This window comes from Bufo bufo, chromosome 1 (assembly GCF_905171765.1).
Source record: "Bufo bufo chromosome 1, aBufBuf1.1, whole genome shotgun sequence".
Taxonomy (NCBI): Eukaryota; Metazoa; Chordata; class Amphibia; order Anura; family Bufonidae; genus Bufo; species Bufo bufo.
In genome coordinates this window covers 95,007,412-95,027,700 of record NC_053389.1, presented here as the reverse complement: position 1 = coordinate 95,027,700, position 20,289 = coordinate 95,007,412, and the positions used below count along the sequence as shown (strand labels likewise).

Genomic DNA, 20,289 nt, shown 5'->3' with positions numbered 1-20,289 from the left:
CATGGAGGTAAGTAGAAGGTGTTTTTTTTTTTTAATACCCGACTGTTACTGCCATGGGGGGAGCGGGAGGAACTTGATACTGGCACATGGGGGGAGGGGAGTTGGCACCTGATACTGGCACATGGGGGGGAGGGGGGTTGGCACCTGATACTGGCACATGGGGGGGGGGGAGATGGCACTATGATACTGGGACATGGGGGGAAGAGAGAGGCACTTGATACTGGCACATGGGGGGGTTTGGCACTATGATACTGGCACATGGGGGGGGTGGGAATGGAGGTACTTTTGGGGTTATTTTTATATTTCTTATGTTCCACGATATTTTATCTGTTACACTCACAATCTCTCTATGTTATTTATTACTACTTGATATTTATCTACGGATAGTTTGGGCTTGTTAAATGTGTCCACCGTATTTTTAAAGTGACCTCACATTTCGGTCTTAAAAAAATTGGCCCTTTTCATCTGAAACAATTTAAAATAGTGAATTGGCGCTGTATTTGGGGTTTACTTAGGAGCAGGTTGTATTGAGTAGGTTGTCACAATGAACCTGCTGTACCCAACCTATTTGTTTCCTTTCACCTAACTTTGTTTTACATGCCGATCCTGTGTCCGCATGGTCAACCCACAAGCAGCCTCCTCACTAGATCCAATATATTCTAATTGTCCTTTCCTTCTCTCCTAATATGTTCTCCTAATCCACTGGCGCCTCTAGTTATTTCTGATCTTCTGGATCATATTTTCCACAAGATCTGAATAATCCTCAACTCTCTTTTCATTACATATACACTATGGATCACTTGAGGCTATCACCCTCACCGATCAGAGGCAAAGAGGCTGACACCGGATGGAGCTACATAAGGAATGATATTCAAGACATAACGTTAAGAGTCAAAAGTGAAGTCTCCCTATACCTGACCCCCGAGGACGCTGAGACAGTCAGAGATATCCAAATAAATATATGGTATTCCTGACCCCCGAGGATGCTGAGACAGTCAGAGATATCCAAATAAATATATGGTTGAACACCAAGAACACTCTTTTGGAGGACTTGGATATGTCCAACAATAGTAACATTATCAATGACATCAAAGACTATATCCATAATGAAAGAGATTATTACTCAGCATCTATTTAGCACTTGACCTCATTTGAAGAGGTTTAAGATTGGCACTTAAACCCACTTTCCTCAATGATTCTGTTTTTTACAATGAGTGGTTGCGCATCAGCGACAACTGCTCGGAGTTGTTTATGAAAACACTTATAGCTAAGCGCAAAAGTACAGGTCAGAATCTGGCTCTCAAAGTCAGAAAACATCTAAAAAAGAACACAGTTGACCCAAAAAAAGGCCAAACAGAGGGAACACCACAAAATATATGAATATAATGAAGTCACATCAAAATGTACTAAATTATTAAGGGCCTGGGAAAGAAAACTCTTCCACAGATACAATAAACCAAAGCCCAATAATCTCTCTACTTCTCCTCACAAGAAAGACACCACATTCACTGATACATTCACAAGAAGATGGAACCCCCCATTCCCCAGATTTGGGAATAAACCAATCACTTAGGCTGAGGCAGTTAAGAAATCAACTAATAAACCTACTAACAGGAAAGACAGAACCATATATAACAGTAAATATAATTCGAACCATCATCCAACCAAAGACACCTTTTTCAAAAAAACACACTTTTTTTTTTTAACATTATCCCCCATCCACAGGACCAACCACCTCACATACCAGAGTACCCCAAAACACAAGTTCCCTTGCTTTCTGTCCATCCAATACATTCAAATCATAAAAAAAAACTCCAACTGACATTGACATTTCAATTTACACTACTCCTGTGTCATCAAGTAAACCGAGACCTCTCATAACTGCAAATAAACCAATACTCAACCCATCTCAACCAACTCCTGTCATACCAATAGTTCCAAATAGGACTATCCCATCACCGAAACCCATCCAAGAACAAGCCAGCCTCATTAATCTTCTTGAACTTAGTATCAATGAGGGAACATCAAATGACTCTTCCTCACCAAATATCACCACCCATACAGTATCTTCATCTTGCCCAAGCCCCGATGATTTTTTAGAATTACCCCCCAATCTAACAGAGAGTCCGCTTCTAGAACATATCTCTTCGTTCAGCAAGACAGGACACCGGGGGCACTCACCTATACCCTTACAACTCCCTGCCCCCCCCCCCAACCAAATCTATCCAGCACACGAATCCTAAATACAGTAATTTCCACACCAGGGCCATCCCATCTGATTTCCCCAAAACCCTTGGAGCCAGTGAAAATCACCAATTTTTACAGTCCAATTCCAAACCCAAAAAAAGACCAAACCCCACTATAGAGGATGCAGAGGGGGCCGAAGACGGTACACCAACAAACAAAAAACACAAACTAAAGACCCCACTCCCCAAGAAATAGATACCGATAAATTAAAAGAAAAAGGTATATTTAATCTATCAAGCTATATCTTAAAAGATAATGAGATAAAATTGTTAAGCAAGGGCTTGTCTTTTTGTATCCACCAATGAACCCGATCTTTTTGAGCTCTTTATGGATTTGAACCAGTTTATTAGAAGATTGAGCTTCAACGTCACTTCAGCATAAAAAACTCTCTGGTTAACAAGAACTTACAACCAGTTAACCCTCCAGTAGAAACATCTTAAACATCTTACAGGCGATCCAGGCTGGGGGGGTTTCAAGGTTTACTGGTGTCATGAGTTTATCCGGTTAAACCACCCCCCGTGAAGTGAGTAAAAGCCGACATTATATTTATATTTCAATTTATATATATTCTCGTATATATATATATATTTTTTTTTATATTTCTTTTGTGGGGGGCTGTATATAGAGAGGGATGTTATTTACATGGGACTGTATATTGGAGGGGCTGAAGGGAGGGGAGTGATGTTATTTACATAGAACTATATTTTGGAGAGGGCAGGAGAGATGGTGTGATGTTATTTTCATGGGACTGTATGGTGGAGGGAGGAATATAACTCCAGGGGGCATTATAAATACTGGGGGCACTTCAGGGTGAGCATTATAACAGTAGGGGGCAGTATAAATACTGGGGGCATTGTAGGGGTATTATAAATCCAGGGGACATTATAGGCATTCTTATTACTACTGGGGGCTCTACACGAGGAACATATAGATCCGCCTTATTTCTACTAAGAGCTCTATGTGGGGCCTTATTACTACTGAGGGGTATGTAGAGAGCTTTATTACCACTGGGGGAACAATAGGGGGCCTTTTTCTACTGGGGACTCTCTCAAAGTATTATTAATACTGGCTTCTACTAATGGGTGCACTCTTGGGGAGCATTATCACGGTTGGGGGAACTGTAGGGGGCAGTATTACTAATGGAGGTACTTTTGGGGAGCATTATCACGGTTGGGGGCACTGTAGGGGGCAGTATTACTAATGAGGACATTCTAGAAGGGAAATACTATTGGTGGGACTATGAGGAGCACTATTACTATGGGGGCACTGTTATTTCTTCAGGATAGTATTTGGGGGTATTGGGGAGCACAGGAAGCAGCAGGATAACACTGTGGGGACTCCAGGTTGGAGGATGATGATAGAAATGTGAGGAAGCTAAAATGTCTGTGTGTCACACTCTGCAGAGACGAGGCGCGGCTGAGAGAAGTTATATGGACCAAATGGAGAAGATGATGACAGAGAAAATCTATATTGGAGGAGACGTCACCCGGAAGCCTTGGATGTGACAGGTATGTGCTGGTCTATAGCAAGTGCAGAAAAATGCGGTGTGTGGGGTGACTTAGAGAATTTTAGAGACCCTAGCAACGCCCCTGCCCTGGGCAGATGGGCTGGAGTGCATGGTCCAACTTCAGGCAGCCACTCTTTCAAATGTACAATGAAAACCAAAGCTAGACCAGCACCTCCAAACAATATGAAATAAAGTAAAGTTTGTTTGCATTATGCATTTCTGGTTTCTCATCTCAAAGAGGTTTCACTATATATGCCATCATCTATCTATCAAACTACTGCGCATGTAGTTTGACCTATATATTATATACTTTTTTTATTTAGTTTTTTTCTACCCCCTTCCCCCCATTCTCTTTTCTAATTTTTTCATGTGTATCTATGCAGCTAAAATGCACCTTACCGGAGCCCAGTATTTGGTGGTCTCAGGAGGAGCAACTGGTGTATCTGTCTGCTGTATAGTGGATAGTTTTCCCTGATTTCTCCCCTTGGGCAGAGATGTGTCAGTCGCGGTGGCGATGAATATTTCTAATGCCCCCCCTATTTGTTGAGCACCGGCCTGGTGCTAACATGTCTGCATTTATATATAATCTAATTTGTCTTGCTATGCAGGAGAACCCTTCCACCCATCGATAAGATACTATCTTGATGGGGTATATTGCCATTATGCTGCTCAGGCACACTACAGTACACTGTGCGCCTGCGCTACCTGTACTGTGTCTCTTGCCCTGTTCCAATATGGACGAGTCAGGTATCATGTGAGGAGTGTGCATGGCCGTTTTGGCCTTTGCGTCCTTTGTCTTTCCCGTATGTCAGTCGACATGCGCAGTCTCTACAACGGAACGCCGTATATGGCGTGTTTATACTACTGTGGCCCCCTTTGGAGAGTTTCCTCCCTCTCTGCCAGCTAATGACATTCATCTGTATTGATTTATTACACATGTGAGGGTCATTTTGTCATTCATATGAATTTATCACTTTTTATGCATTTTACACTTCATATTATGTATTACTATGTTCTGATAATCATGTATGACCATTTTATTCTGGAATCATGATCACATATGTATGTTTCGCACTACAGATTAATTTTTTGCATAGATTTTCATAAGATTATTTATTAATTACAAATTTGATGCGCATGCACTTTTTGTATAAATATGTTGTAACCACTACCACTTGTTGCTCAGTATAGAGCCGAAACATCGCGTTTCCAGCATGGGTGAATACACACCTCTGTGTGTCATGTGAGTGCGCTGCCGGATTTCTATTTTTTTGTATTTATGGGCCGTTGTCAGAACTATGGGCTTGCACCTCTTTTTCTTTTTATAATTTTTTTTTGCTCTTGTGCTGCCATTTTCTGATTTATTATTCTACCTATCTATCTCATATCTACCTATTTATTATCTATCTATCTATCTATCTATCTATCTATAGAATCATCACCTATCTCTGTCTATTTCTATCACATCTGTTCTTCTATCCGGAGTCTGGACAGAGGATTATTAGGTTCCAGCCGGAGGAATCAGACAATGGGGCTTGTGTTGTGGTGGCCGATGCCCATACAGTATGGTCTCCAGCCCGGAGTTGCTAGGGAACGGGCGAGGCAGGTTCTTGGAGGCAGTGCTCCCCTTTGTCAGTTGTGGAAGTCCCTCCGGTGTCCAGGCAACTAGAGAAGCAGCTTCTACATGAATAAAATGACTTCCTGCAGTGAGTGGAGCTGTCACTATCCCGCAGGTGAAGCCAGGTTAGTGCTTGAGGGGGCACAGTGCCAGGAATACCTATGGTGGGGACGGGAGGAGCGGCACAGAAAATCCAGGAATCAGGGTGAAAAGAGAAATCTGATGACATTAGACTCCCTATGTGGAGGGTGACAGAACACAAAGGGTGCAGGGTGTCAGCTCTTGTGACAAGTAACATAACATGCTCCTGCCATTAACCCATTCATAGCCTATTCTTACTTCAGAATTGCAGGGTGAAAAGCAAAGTTACAAACCTCAGAGCTGTGATCGGTATAAATGTCACATATCCCATATCTGCTCGGTATTTGTTACGTCACCCACAGCATATTACAGATAGATGAACCAATCACATGGAAATCAGCGCTCGGCCAGGGACTGGTGGGGATCCAGACCCCCACAGATCACAGCTTCTGACAAGTTTGTGCTGGGAACCCCACTGGTCAGACATTTAATATTATACCGTAACTATATGATCCATTTATAGCACAGTTCACACATAGGGTCGCAAAATTTTAAAAGCATCTGACAGGAAAATCAGCCTTGTTGCCCATAGCAACCAATCAAAGCCCAGCTTTCATTTTACCTGAGCAGCTAGCAAAATGAAAGCTGTATTGTGACTGGTGGTTGCTATGGGCAACAAGGCCGGTTTTCCTGTCAGATAGTTTTGACACATGAGGTCCTCACCCCAGCATCTTATGTCCCTACAGTATAACTACACGACTTGCCATACTGGAGTATCGGAAAGTTTTGTGAGAAGCTCATCGGGGATTGAAACCAAAACCAAACTGTGTTCTGAACAATTCAGAGGTTGAGAATTACGAGAGCTGTGTTCACAGGTAGCAAACATCTATTATACTCTGTATGGGAACTAATGATCACTACAACGATCACTCGTCCCCAAAGAGAATCATTGTTTCTGGGCAGCAGATCCCTGTTCACAAAGGACAATCTACCACCCAGAAATTGTGATTTTGGTGTCCACATCAACAATACCTTCACCCATTCAACAAGCATTCGCACCTTTATACAGGACAATCATTGGGAACAAGCGTTTCTACTGTAGGAACTCTTCTTCTCGATAGTTGCCCCGATCATCAGCCCATGTGAAGGGGCTTTATAATACTTATATTCCCAAATTTGTTTCATTAGTTATAATGGCTTGTTTAGTCTTGGGAGCAATCATTAGGGGAAATAAAATGGCCACCGTCCTATTAGTGCACACAAAACCTGTCCTAATCACAACAGCAGGACAAGTTACTTCACAACACTGAGGAAAAGAGCTGCCTCATCCTCCTCTTCTACTTGTCAGGGATTATGATGAACGCGGCACGTGCGGGGTGGCCATCGGGTCCCAGCGATGCTGTGACGGGCACCCGATGGCAGGGAAGGCAGCCCTTAGGCATTGTGGCTGCCTTCCGGGAGAGCCTGTAAGATCCAGCCCCCTGGATCTCACAGGAAGCAGGCTGTAACTGTATTAGGATCCATTCACACGTCAGTATTTTTACCTTTCCAGATAAACGTTCCCTTTTTTTGCAGATCCGTTTTTCAGTACAACCTTCAGTTTTTTTACTAAAGTGCTTCCGAATCCGTTCCGTGTTTCCGTTATTCAGTTTTTTTTTCATCCATTTTCCTGTAAACTGATCCGCAAAATCGGATGACATTCGGATGGTTTTGTGCATGTCATCCGCATTTATTCGGATCCATTGACTTGAATGGACAACGAACCGAAAAACGGACAGAAAGTAGGACAAGCTTAATTTTTTTTCAGGATTCGCATACTCAAAAATAGGAAAACAGAACGGATTCCGCGATTCGGACAGCACTATGATTGGTGTCTGCATTTTTGCAGAGGCAATTGAAATTAATGGATCCGAAAAAACGTTCCGATTTAAATCGGAACGGAAACGGAGTGTTATAACGGACGTGTGAATGGACCCTTAGGCTACATTCACACGTCCGTGGTGTGTGTTGCGGACCCGCAAATTGCGGGTCCGCAACACACCAGCCCGTCACCCCCATAGAAATGCCTATTCTTTTCCGCAAGCTGCGGACAAGAATAGGACATGCTCCATCTTTTTGCGGAGCTGCGGACCCAAAATCGGGGCCGCGCTCCGCAATTGCGGCTGCAGACAGCACACTGTGTGCTGTCCGCATCCATTCCGTCCCCATAGAGAATGAATGGGTCCGCACCCATTCCGCAAAATTTCGGAAAGGATGCGGACCCATTTTGCGGATGTGTGAATGGAGCCTAAGGCCTCATGTACACGACTGTATGTGTTTTGCGGTCCGCAAATTGCGGATCCGCAAAAAAAACTGATGACATTCTGTATGGCATCCGTTTTTTTTGTGGATCCGTTTTTTTTGCAGATCCATTGTAATAATGCCTATCCTTGTCCGCAAACTAGAAAAAAATAGGACATGCATTATTGTTTTTGCGGCGCAACGGAACGGACATACTGATGCGGACAGCACACGGTGTGCTGTCCGCGTTTTTTGCGGACCCATTGAAATGAATGGGTCCGCATCCTATCCGCAAAAAAAACGGATCGGACACGGAAACAAAATACAGTCGTGTGCATGAGGCCTTACTCTGTGTAATACACTTACAGCCAATGCATTACAATACAGAAGTATTGTAATGCATTGTAAAGGGGATCAGACTCCCAAAAGTTAACACTTTTAATATTTTTTTTTTTTTACTTTTTTAAGTAAAAAAAAAAAATATAAAAAAAATAAAAATGCATCCTTTTCCCAAAATAAAGTAAAAAAAAGTTATAAAAAAGAATAGGGAAAATAGTGAAAAAAAGAAAAGTAGACATATTGGGTATCGCCACGTCCGTATCGACCGGCTCTATAAAAATATCACATGACCTAACCCCTCAGGTGAACATTGTAAAAAATAAAAACGGTGTACAAAAAGCCATTTTTTGTCACCTTACATCACAAAAAGTTTAATACCAAGCGATCAAAAAGTCATATGCATTCTAAAATAGTACCAATCAAACTGTCATCTCATACTGAAAAAAAATTAGCCCCTACATAAGACAGTCGCCCAAAAAATAAAAATAAATATAGCTTTCAGAATATGGAGACACAAAAAAATCTTCTCTTTAAAAAATCCTTTATTATGTAAAACTGAAACAAACAACCAAAAAAAAATATATTTCGTATTGCGCGTCCGTAACAACCTGCTCAATAAAAATACCACATGATCTAACCTGTCAGATGAATATTGTAAATAACAAAAAATAAAAATAGTACTCTAAAATAGTACCAACAAAAATGCCACCATATCCCATAGTTTCCAAAATAGGGTCATTTTATTGGAGTTTCTACTCTAGGGGTGCATCGGGGGGTCTTCAAATGTGACATGGCAACTTAAAATTATCCCAGTGAAATCTTCCCTTTAAAAGCCATATGGCATTCCTTTCCTTCTGCGCCATGAAACACCCCATATGTGGTCGTAAAACTACAGAATGAAGACAATACACATTGAGTTTGGTTTCGCTGTTAAACCTTGCTTTGTTACTGAAAAAAAATGGATTAAAATGGAAAATCTGCGAAAAAAGTGAAATTCTGAAATTTCATCTACATTTTCCTTTAATTCTTGTGGAACACCTAATGGGTTAACTAAGTTTGTAAAATCAGTTTTTAATACCTTGAGGGGTGTATTTTCTAAAATGGGGCCATTTATGGGAGGTTTCTATTATGTAAGCCTTACAAAGCGACTTCAGACCTGAACTGGTCCTTAAAAAGTGGGTTTTGGAAATTTTCTGAAAATGTCAAGATTTGCTTCTAAAAATAAAATGTTGTTTTCAAAATGATCCAAACATGAAGTAGACATATGGGAAATCAATCGAGAAAACAATCTCAGAATGGCCTGGATAAGTAAAAGCGTTTTAAAGTTATCACAACATAAAGTGACACATGTCAGATTTGCAAAAAATGGCCTGGGCAGAAAGGTGAAAACTGGCCCGGGGTTGAAAGGGTTAAACATGGGTCAATGCTTTTGTACTTTGTATTTACTAGTAGTTTTTTTTTTTTTTGGGGGGGATTTAAGCTGGATTGACATGGGACGATTCTGCAGCCAATGGTCGGGAAGGAAGCCTATATTAGGCGTGTTTCAGGTGCAGATTGCCATCTGCGACTTCTCCCCTCTCACACCAAGTCTAAAAAAGGGGCATGGCGTGGAAGGGGTCCGTCTCATTCACCATTTTCTATGGCTATTTTAGGCATAGAAAAAGGTCTAAATGTAAGACAGCAAGGAAACTATCTTAAATATAGAAGCGGCGGTGGATCCGCAAAAAGTTATATAGAGAGCGGCATCTCTTCATAACTCCGGCGTATCCACCGCCAGCGCAGGGCTTTATTAAGACCAGCGTCTAAAACGGCGGTCTTAATAAATGACCCCCTTAGTCTTTAAATGGTATTCAGTATCTTGAATTGTGAGATCCCATCCTAGACGTGAAGCTTTGCCTCTCCTTTCCATATGTCCTATATAAAGAGAATTCTTGTGGAACAAAGAGCTGACCCCCGAGCCTGGTGCGTTTTTGGTTTCTATTAATGGACCCTGAAAAAAAGAAGTCTGATTTGTGTGAGAAAACAGGAGTGTTTTGTGTCTCAGTCTATGAGAGAAGCCTAAGGTGTGGATGTAATATGAAGAAATAGCTCCGCCACCTCTTTCCTGTGATCATATGACACCGGTATTAAGTGCATTGTACCTGGAGCTTCTAAGGTTTTGGTGTTTAGTTTGGGGCTGGAGTCTATGCTCACATCTGTTAAAGAGAACCTGTCACATTGAAAATGCGCTGTAATCTGCCAGCAGCATGTTATGGAGCAGAATGATATATAGATTTGTGGGAAAAATTTTAGTATAGGGCCTCATTCACACAACCGTAGTTTCGGTCAGCATCCGATCTGTATTTTTTGGACCAGGGGCGTTCCTAGGGTCTCAAAAGATCTGGGGCACAAGCCCCAATTAATATGGCCCAGTTCTCCAATTCTCCCCCCACACACAGCATTTTCCTGTACTTGCTATACAGCAGCACATACCTGTTACATCCAGGGCCTCCCAGGTGACGTCTTCTCAGAATGTAGATCTTCTCTGTCATCATCTTCTCCATTTGGTCCATACAACTTCTCTCAGCCGCCTCTTCTCTGCAGAGTGTGACACACGGACATCTTAGCTTCCTCACATTTCTATCATCATCCCCTGACCTGGAGTCCCCACAGTGTTATCCTGCTGCTCGCTGTGCCCCCCTATACCCCCAGATACTATCCTGAAGAAATAATAGTGCCCCCCATAGTAATAGTGCTCCTCAAAGTCCCACCAATAGTAATTCCATTCTAGAATGCCCCCATTAGTAATACTGCCCCCTACAGTGCCCCCAACAGTGATAACGCTCCCCAAAAGTGCCTCCATTAGTAGAAGAGCCCTCCAGTATTAATAATACCCTCACAGAGCCCCCAGTAGAAATAAGCCCCCCCTATTGTTCCCCCATTGGTAATACAGCTCTCTACAGACCCCCATAGTGCTCTTAGTAGAAACAATGGTGAACTATAAGTCCCTCCTATAGAGCCCCCAGTAGTAATAAGAATGCACATAATGTCCCCTGGATTTATAATACCCCTACAGTGCCCCCAGTATTTATACTGCCCCCTACTGTTATGTTCGCCCTGAAGTGCCCCCAGTATTTATAGTGCCCCCTGTAGTTATATTCCTCCCTCCACCATACTGTCCCATCACCTCCTCCCTAGCCGCCTTCAACATACAGTCCCATGTAAATAATATCACCCCCTCAGCCACCTCCAACATACAATCCCATGTAAACATCACCCCTCATCATTCAGTCCCATGTAAATAACATCACTCCCTCCCCCAGCCGCCTTCAACATACAAGTCCCTTGCAAATAACATTGCCCCCTCAACATTAAGTTCCATTTAATTAACATCACTCCCTCTACATTCAGTCCCTTGTAAATAACATCACTCCCTCCCCCAGCCGCCTTCAACATACAGTCCCATGTAAATAACATTGCCCCCTAAACATACAATCCCATGTAAAAAACATCACTCCCTCCCACAGCCGCCATCAACATACAGTCCCATGTAAATAACATCACTCCCTTCCCAGCCCCCTCCAACATACAGTCCCATGTAAATAACATCATCCCCTCCCACAGCCCCCTCCAACATACAGCCCCATGTAAATAACATCACTTCCTCCCCAGCCTCCTTGAATATTCAGTCCCATGTAAATAACATCACTCTCTCCCACAGCTGCCATCAACATACAGTCCCATGTAAATAGCATCACTCCCTCCCCAGCCTCCTCCAACATCCACCCCTATGTAAATAACATCACTCCCTCCCCCAGCCATCAATATACAGTCCCATGTAAATAATATCACTCCCTTCAACAACCACCATCAACATACAGCCCCATGTAAATAACATCACTCCCTCCCACAGCCGCCATCAACATACAGTCCCATGTAAATAACATCACTCCCTCCCCAAGCCACCATCAATATACAGTCCCATGTAAATATCACTCCCTCCCCAGCCACCTCCAATGAACAATCCCATGTAAATAACATCACTCCCTCCCACAGCCGCAATCAACATACAGCCCCATGTAAATAACATCACTTCTGAACATTTAGTCCCATGATAACATCCCTCCCTTCAGCTCTAACATACAGTCCCAGTTAAATAGCCACAACTCCCAGCATTGCTCTGCCTCTCCCTTCACTTATCTCTCCTCATGTAGCAGAGCTCACCACAGCTTCTTCCCCCAGGACTTCTCCTCCTCTTCACTGCCATCCTCTCCTGCACTGGTCACATGACTGTGACATCATCGCAGGTCCTTCTCAACCACTGCATGTTTTATCACAGGTCCTTCAGCTCTTCCAGTGCATTAGATTCAATTGTATTGCCGTCCTGAGGAGGGCTATACAGTTGTATCTAGCTGGCATGCAGGACAATCGGGGCCTGGGACAAAAGATCAAGGGCCCAGGCCCGAATGTTTTAACCTAGCAACGCCCCTGCACGGCCCCATTAATTTCAATAGGGCCTCAAAAGATGCGGACAGCGTGTGCTGTTCCCATCCATATGTTCGTTCTGCGGCCTTGTATTAAAAAAAATAGAAAATGTCCTATTCTTGTCCAAAGGCATTTGAAACATACTGCGGGACCTGCGGAAGGCAAATGCGGGATGCACACGGCTGGTATCCGTGTTTTGTGGATCTGCGATTTGCAGACCACAAAGACAAATAAGGTCCTGTGCATGAGGTCTAACATGCGATCCAATTAAATTCCTGCTCATCCTGGGCTTCAAAATCAAGGAGGTGATCCTGCCAGTGAGTGACAGCTATCTCTGTATACACAGTCATAGGGAGAAGGCTGTCAATCACTATATGATGTCTGATTTTCATTTTTTACATTAGTCATGGGATAATCCCTTTAAGGTGGCCATTCACATTAGCCTAAAAGACAAGTTCAAAACGAACATTTGGCGATTGAAATTTACCAATGAACAATCGGTTTAGCTGACAGACGATAGATAATTTTTGTCCGATAGTCAGACTAAAGATCTTTTGTACAAACAAAGATCATTCATGAACGAAAGATCTTTCTTTGAAAGAATGTTCCCGGAAAGATCTTTCATCTATCGCCCGATTTGTAGAGTTCGAACAACTGTAACGCCCAATATGGACTACAATGGTCATGGCCGTGTCAGTTAAATGAACGTTCACCAGATGTTTGTTCAGCCGGTGTTCAACCATCAACCAACTTCTTTCTAATGTGTATGGCCACCTTTAGACTATCATGTAGGTGAGCTGCAGTTACTGAAGATGTGTTGTAATGGAGCAAAACAAAAAAACAAAAAAAAGAAACTAAATAGAATAAAGATGAATAGCAGACAAGCACTGACTTTGGTCTAGTAACCTAAAATTATATATATTTTTTCTATTATTTATATATATATATATATATATATATATATATATATATATAATGAAAAAAAAGGCAGCACAGCCTCCAACAGGTAATGGGTGCATGGCCCGCTGGGAAAAGCCAATCCCACAACAATAAGTAGGAAAAAGGCAGCACTCCAAGGAAATAAAATAAAAAAAACACTTTATTCACCTCAGTGGCAATGGCGACGTTTCGGCTCTATACCAGAGCCTTTCTCAAGCAAAGTAACAGGACACAGTGAACAATATATATACACCCCCAACTGATTACATCATATCATGTGACCAATACGTAATTAGTGCATTAACTCCTTGATATCTGAATACAAAAATTAAAAACATATCATAATCTCAAAACTTGCATGATAGTGACAATAAAAAATATTCCAGCTATTTCAAATATGATAGGTGAAGTTACATATAACATACGAGTACATGTGTAAATTTCATTCCATTAAATAACTTCCAAGGCATCATATTCTTGCATAGACAAAGTGCTGAAATGGTTAAGAAAGTGACGTGTGAAATTGAACAGTGATGTCGATGAAGAGTAACATGACAACCAGGAAAACACTGACCCGATGAACCGCGATCCCGCACCTGTAGCACTGTCGGCTTTGGCGTGCACTCGAACTTACTGCGCATGCCCCGGCTTGCGTATGAACCGATACGTCATTATGACGAAGGAGGATCTAATGGAGTTTGCGCAGATCAGTCTCTCACATCAAGCGGCCATTTTGAAAGAGGTCAAATGGCCACACAAATCACAGTACATTGACTGGATTATCGCGTAAGTCCAGATCTCGAACAACAGGCCTTTCGCATTCATATTGGCATTCATACGGGCTATATAATACCGGATCAAAGCTAAATAACAAATGTTGTCATTTGACCTCTTTCAAGATGGCCGCTTGATGTGAGAGACTCATCTGCGCAAACTCCATTAGATCCTCCTTCGTCATAATGACGTATCGGTTTATACGCAAGCCGGGGCATGCGCAGTAAGTTCGAGTGCATGCCAAAGCCGACAGTGCTACAGGTGCGGGATTGACATCACTGTTCAATTGCACACGTCACTTTCTTAACCATTTCAGCACTTTGTCTATGCAAGAATATGATGCCTTGGAAGTTATTTAATGGAATGAAATTTACACATGTACTCGTATGTTATATGTAACTTCACCTATCATATTTGAAATAGCTGGAATATTTTTTATTGTCACTATCATGCAAGTTTTGAGATTATGATATGTTTTTAATTTTTGTATTCAGATATCAAGGAGTTAATGCACTAATTACGTATTGGTCACATGATATGATGTAATCAGTTGGGGGTGTATATATATTGTTCACTGTGTCCTGTTACTTTGCTTGAGAAAGGCTCTGGTATAGAGCCGAAACGTCGCCATTGCCACTGAGGTGAATAAAGTGCTTTTTTAATTTTATTTCCTTGGAGTGCTGCCTTTTTCCTACATATATATATATATATCAGAGAAAAATGGCAGCACTGGCAAAAAGTGAACGGTTGGGTGCACGTTCTTGAGGGAATAGGCTTCTTACCCCAATAAATAGTCCAGAAAATGAATGGCACTCCAGTGACGTCGGTGAGTTACGGCCGCCCGCCCTGCTCTGCCTGCTACAGGACATTTAGTAAGTAGTACAGATGGGGCCGGGGATCGGAACTTCAATGAAAGCTATTATTATAAAATGTTTAGGCAATAAAGCAGTGAGTGAGTGGTGGGGCCGGAGTACAGTGACCGCACCGGCCCCGCCGCATTTGCATGACACCAGCCCCTCCTTCTCCCCGTCCAGCTGATACATCGCAGTCTGTGATGCTGCATCATCGCAGACTGCAATGTAAAATGGCAGCATTCGCCCCATAAGACGCAGCGGCATTTTCCCCCCACTTTTGGGGGGGGGGGGAAAGTTCGTCTTATGGGGCGAAAAATACGGTAGCCTCTATTTCTTAAACTTTCTTCTGGGATTTGAACTCAACCCCTTCTACATTAGAGCCAAAAACTTTAACCACTGTGCTATACAACTACATGTTAACCTGCACTGAAATATGAAATGATACTTCTGCTGTATAGGAATACTTAGTTACTACATGACAAACTACTATGAGGTTTTTCTGACAGTTTATCATTCATCTTTGTAGCTGAGTGGTTAAAGTCCTTGCCTCTAATGTAGAAGTAGAGAAATAGAGGCTAAATTAGATTTAAATACACTGGGTGTCCCCAAGCACTGACCCCATATATGGACATAGATATATATGGAGTCAGAGCAGGGACTCCTAAGCCGCGGACTCACACTGGGGACCCTCACTGTACAGTGATCTTCTGCGTAGACCTCAGTGGGACCCGGCACCCTCCCCTCTTCAGAGCAGGGGGTGCCTGGTTTAATGCTCGGTTTCTCCCATTGACTTCCATTGTGCATCGCAAAGTGTTCTACCAGAGCACCCCAACACTTTGGTGCTCGATCAACACTATATATCATTTAAACACCTCGTGTGTCGTGGGTCACAGCTCCACTTCCCTAAACTCCAAATCCTGTATACAGTCATATAGTTAAAGAGCACCTGTCAGCAGAGTCAACACAATAAACCAGGCATACGGCCTTATAGAGTTGATCCTGCTGATTAAAATGATATATGTCTTGTGAAAATCTGTTGTGGCATTCCTTATGAAAAAGACTTTTAATCTTTATGCAAGGGAGGGCTTAGTGCAGAGAAGGGTGTGACTGAGGTGCACCGAGGGGCTAGGTCTAGTGCTGAGCAAATTAAAGTAAAACAAATTGACTGAGGAATTTCAGGAAAAATTTGTTTCGCCACAAAGTCGAATTTCCTGGCGCTTCATGGTAACGAATCAAATTTTCCTAAAAGAAAACGCACGAAATCTCGCACATGCTGCCGCATGACATCACCACGTCATCACGCTGGCTGGGCGTAGTGACATCATCAGCAATGACTGGCCGCGTCCGCCCGGCGTGGTGACGTCATCACATCAGTGCGTGAGAGATTTTGCTCGTTTTCTTCCCCTGATTAACACCTGAAAGGCCTTAATGTGACTGTCAGATGTCGTGATCAGGGTTGAACGCGGCATCTGAGAGGTTCAATGATGGGGGGGATGGCGGCGTGATCACCGTTCGCCATCATGGCATCCACTACATGCAATGGAATGCGATTTGTGACAAAGTAATTCGACACAAATTGAATTTCTTTCATATCTAGCTAGGTGCTGCCCCTCATTGCACTGAAGGCCACACTTCCATAAAGAATCAAAGTGTAGTTTCTTGGGGACACCTCAGTCAATTTTCACAAGACAGGTATGGTCTTAATCAGCAGGATCAACCCCATTAGGCAGTATGTATGGTTTAGAGCGCTTGATCCTGCTAATAGGTGCTTTCTAACATTTTTGCTTACCTTTGGTATTAAGTGATGCCCACAAATCATGTTAAAATTGCAGGACCACATCAGGTTTTCCTGGTCTAAACGGATGCACTAAGGCTGTATGCTCAACCTAGAGGAAGCTTAAAGGAGTTGTTCAAGAGTTGGGGGGGGGGGAGGGTTGGCAGATCCCCCCCCCCCCCCACACACACACACTCACCCAGACCTATAAAGGAAAGATGACTTACCTGCTTCCTGGCTCTGGATCTCAGCTCTTTCTCATGCTAGCCTGCGTTCTCTGGACTCCCTCAGTGTCAGCATCCAGTTTGACATCGCCGCAGCCAATCACTGGCTGCAGCAGAGACAGGATCCCTTTGCGTCATGTGACTATTTGTCATGACGTAAGGTGAGCCGGGTTATTACTACATCCAGTGATTGGCTGCGGTGATGTCAAACCAGATGTTGACATTGAGGGAGTCCAGCAGAGCATCGTAGGCCTGCATGAGAAGATGAGAAGGAGCGGAGATATCTAGTGCCAGGAAGCAGTTAAGTCATCTTTCCTTTACAGATCGGGGTGAATGGAGGGGGAGTGCGGGGGTCTGCCAAGACCTCCCCCCCACTGCGGCAATGTCAAACCGGATGTTGAAATTTTTTCCACTTAAACTCTTATGGCCACCTACAGTATGTGCCCTATTACTAAAGAGAGTGATTTCCGCCACCTTTAGTATCTGATCGCTGGAGGTCACAGCAGCCTGGTCTGTGCTGATCCCCTGATCGCTGCAGCACTGCCTTTCGAGCTAAGACCAATCACTGAGGACAACCCTTATAAGTGTACAGGGTGGGCCATTTATATGGATACACCTTAATAAAATGGGAATGGTTGGTGATATTAACTTCCTGTTTGTGGCACATTAGTATATGAAATTCCTTGTGAAATTCCCAATAAGTTTGATGTGTCACATGACCCTCTTCCTATTGAAAAAACAAAAGTTGGATTCAAAATGGCCGACTTCAAAATGGCCGCCATGGTCACCACCCATCTTGAAAAGTTTCCCCCCTCACATATACTAATGTGCCACAAACAGGAAGTTAATATCACCAACCATTCCCATTTTATTAAGGTGTATCCATATAAATGGCCCACCCTGTATAATCACTAGAAGTGGATTGGCCATGGCTTGTCGCCATTTATATGGAGCATAATCATCAGCACAGACAGAAAATAAATTAGCAAACTGTTGAAACCACACATTTGTGTTTTCAAGAGTTGGAGCTATAGTTGGGCTGAGCACCGCCGGTTTACACGAGCTCTTGATCGCATGATTATCCTGTCGATCTGTGTGAGTGCACTCTCAGCAGTGCCCACCGCCTTTCTACATAATTTGTATTTAAATTAGCAAACTGCGTCCTGGCCAGAGGTGAGTTTCACATCCCTCCGTCGTACTAAAACACATAATGTAATTTCATAATCTAAGCGCTATATGAAATTTCATCCGAGAAAGTGACACAAATACTTCTTGCTGCTCAGCCTATGTGCAGGAGATCTGCTTTTGGCAAGTGCAAAATGTTCCTTCAGATTAGAAAGTTATGAGCCATCGTCTGCTTTTCATTTTCATTCATGCCAGCAGCTTTTCTTTCTTTTTTAATAAGTAACTTGGCATGTCCGTTCTCTAGTTTCCAGTATAGGTAGATTGGATTTCATCCAATTCATTGTCTTTTCCGCTGTATTCACACTTGCCCTTTTCTGGGTATACAATGACCTGCAAAGGAGCAGAACAAGAAAGCAACCTTAACTGAGATCATTCCACCAGGAGAAACACAAGGCGGCTGGCAGAACCAGTGTGTGAAAAATCCAAACCTCCTGGATTTTTGGTTGCACGTTGCATGTGACTTTGCAAACTTTTTTTTTACAGCCAAATGGCTCAAAAGGAGACTGCCTGAAAAACTGATCCAAAAAGGGCAACATTTTGGTGAAAAATGCTGTGAAACCACCCATAGACTGGTGTAACACAAAGGGGGAGATTTATGGAAACTGGTGTAAAGGAATACCGCCTTATTACCCATAGCAATCAGATTCCACCTTTTCAGAGCTCCTTTGGAAATTTCCTCCTTAGTAGTTTTTTCTGGCAGTTTTGAGGTGTTTTGCAGTTTTTTTTTTGGTCAAGAAAATGCCAGTTCCAGATGTTGCATGGAAATCTATGGGAAATAGTAAATGCAGGATAAACAGGCTTTTTTTTTTTTACCCTTGAGGTGCATTTTTTGTTGTTGGTCAGTGGTGTTTTTTTGGCATTGCAGCATAATCTCAGTCTGGCATTTTCCCCCCTCATTGTCATTGCATACTTGTCACATAGACCTCCATTGTTTTTTTTTTGCCCTGCTTGAAAAAAAGCATGCACATTGTGTTGCCATTTTGTATTTTTCCCCATTTGGGCTTGGATCGGCTCATATAAGAACACACCCTACCTAACTCTACCTAATAGAAGCAGGATTATGCCGGAACTGCTGTAGAAGGGCAGCCTAAAGGGGGCAACCCTAATATGAAGTGCCCTATGAAAAGCGGGGATTTTGGGAGGGTTGTAACGCCGATGTACTGAGCCTGTGGCTGTGTGCCTACAGATAAAAATAGGCTGTAGGGCCCTGCCTCCCCTCTCACAAATATGGCAATTGTATTGCCTAACACTTGTGCTCGGATCAGCTCATGTAAGAACAACCCCACCTAACTCTACCTAATAGAAGCAGGATTATGCCGGAACTGCTGTAGAAGGGCAGACTAAAGGGGCCAAAAATAACAGACCATAGATATAGCAAAGGTATCTTTATGACATATAATTACATAACCAAATCTTGAAAGGCAAGTGACAATTCACAATGAGGATCGGGAATATAATGAGTATAGCAAGCAGAATTCCATCGACCCATTTTTTTAATGATATGGACCGGTACGTTATGCTCAGAAGCAGCTGAAGCTGCGCCAATACGGAAAGAGTGACCAGTAATAGACAAAGGGTTAACCCCTGAATTGGCTAACAATATCCGGATGAACTTGAGGAACGTATTGATATTCAAGGGAGCATCTTCCAACTTGAGCAAGGGGGAATCTGCTGGCTCAGCTTTGATAAACTGCAACCACTGATGCAATACCCTCACCGGGCACCATTCATTACCGGTGCCAAAATACTTGACCGTTACAGGTTCCCCCGGCCGGGTCGTCTTGGAAGCTAATAAGGTAAGAATATAGCAAGAGCTACTCCAGCACAACTGACTCTTGCATAAGTAATTTAAAGATGTGTTGGTGCAAGAAAACTCACCCGGCCTGAGGAACCCATAGAAAGCCAAGTACATGGCTGTTTTAATTAGTAGGCTGATGTGCCGACCAAACGGTTTATTCTGCAACATGTCTGATAAAGACCTAAACATGCTACCAGTAAAAGGC

General features: G+C 42.9%; 1 protein-coding gene across 1 annotated transcript in view; it reads left to right on the top strand.

Moving 5' to 3' along the window:
- Positions 1 to 5,442: 5,442 nt before the first annotated feature.
- Positions 5,443 to 20,289, top strand: part of TTLL10 (tubulin tyrosine ligase like 10) — a 114,443-nt gene continuing 99,596 nt past the window's right edge. The window contains exon 1 of the mRNA XM_040426983.1: positions 5,443 to 5,497. The gene's annotated coding sequence lies outside the window, so the exon portion shown is untranslated. The remainder of the gene's footprint in view (positions 5,498 to 20,289) is intronic.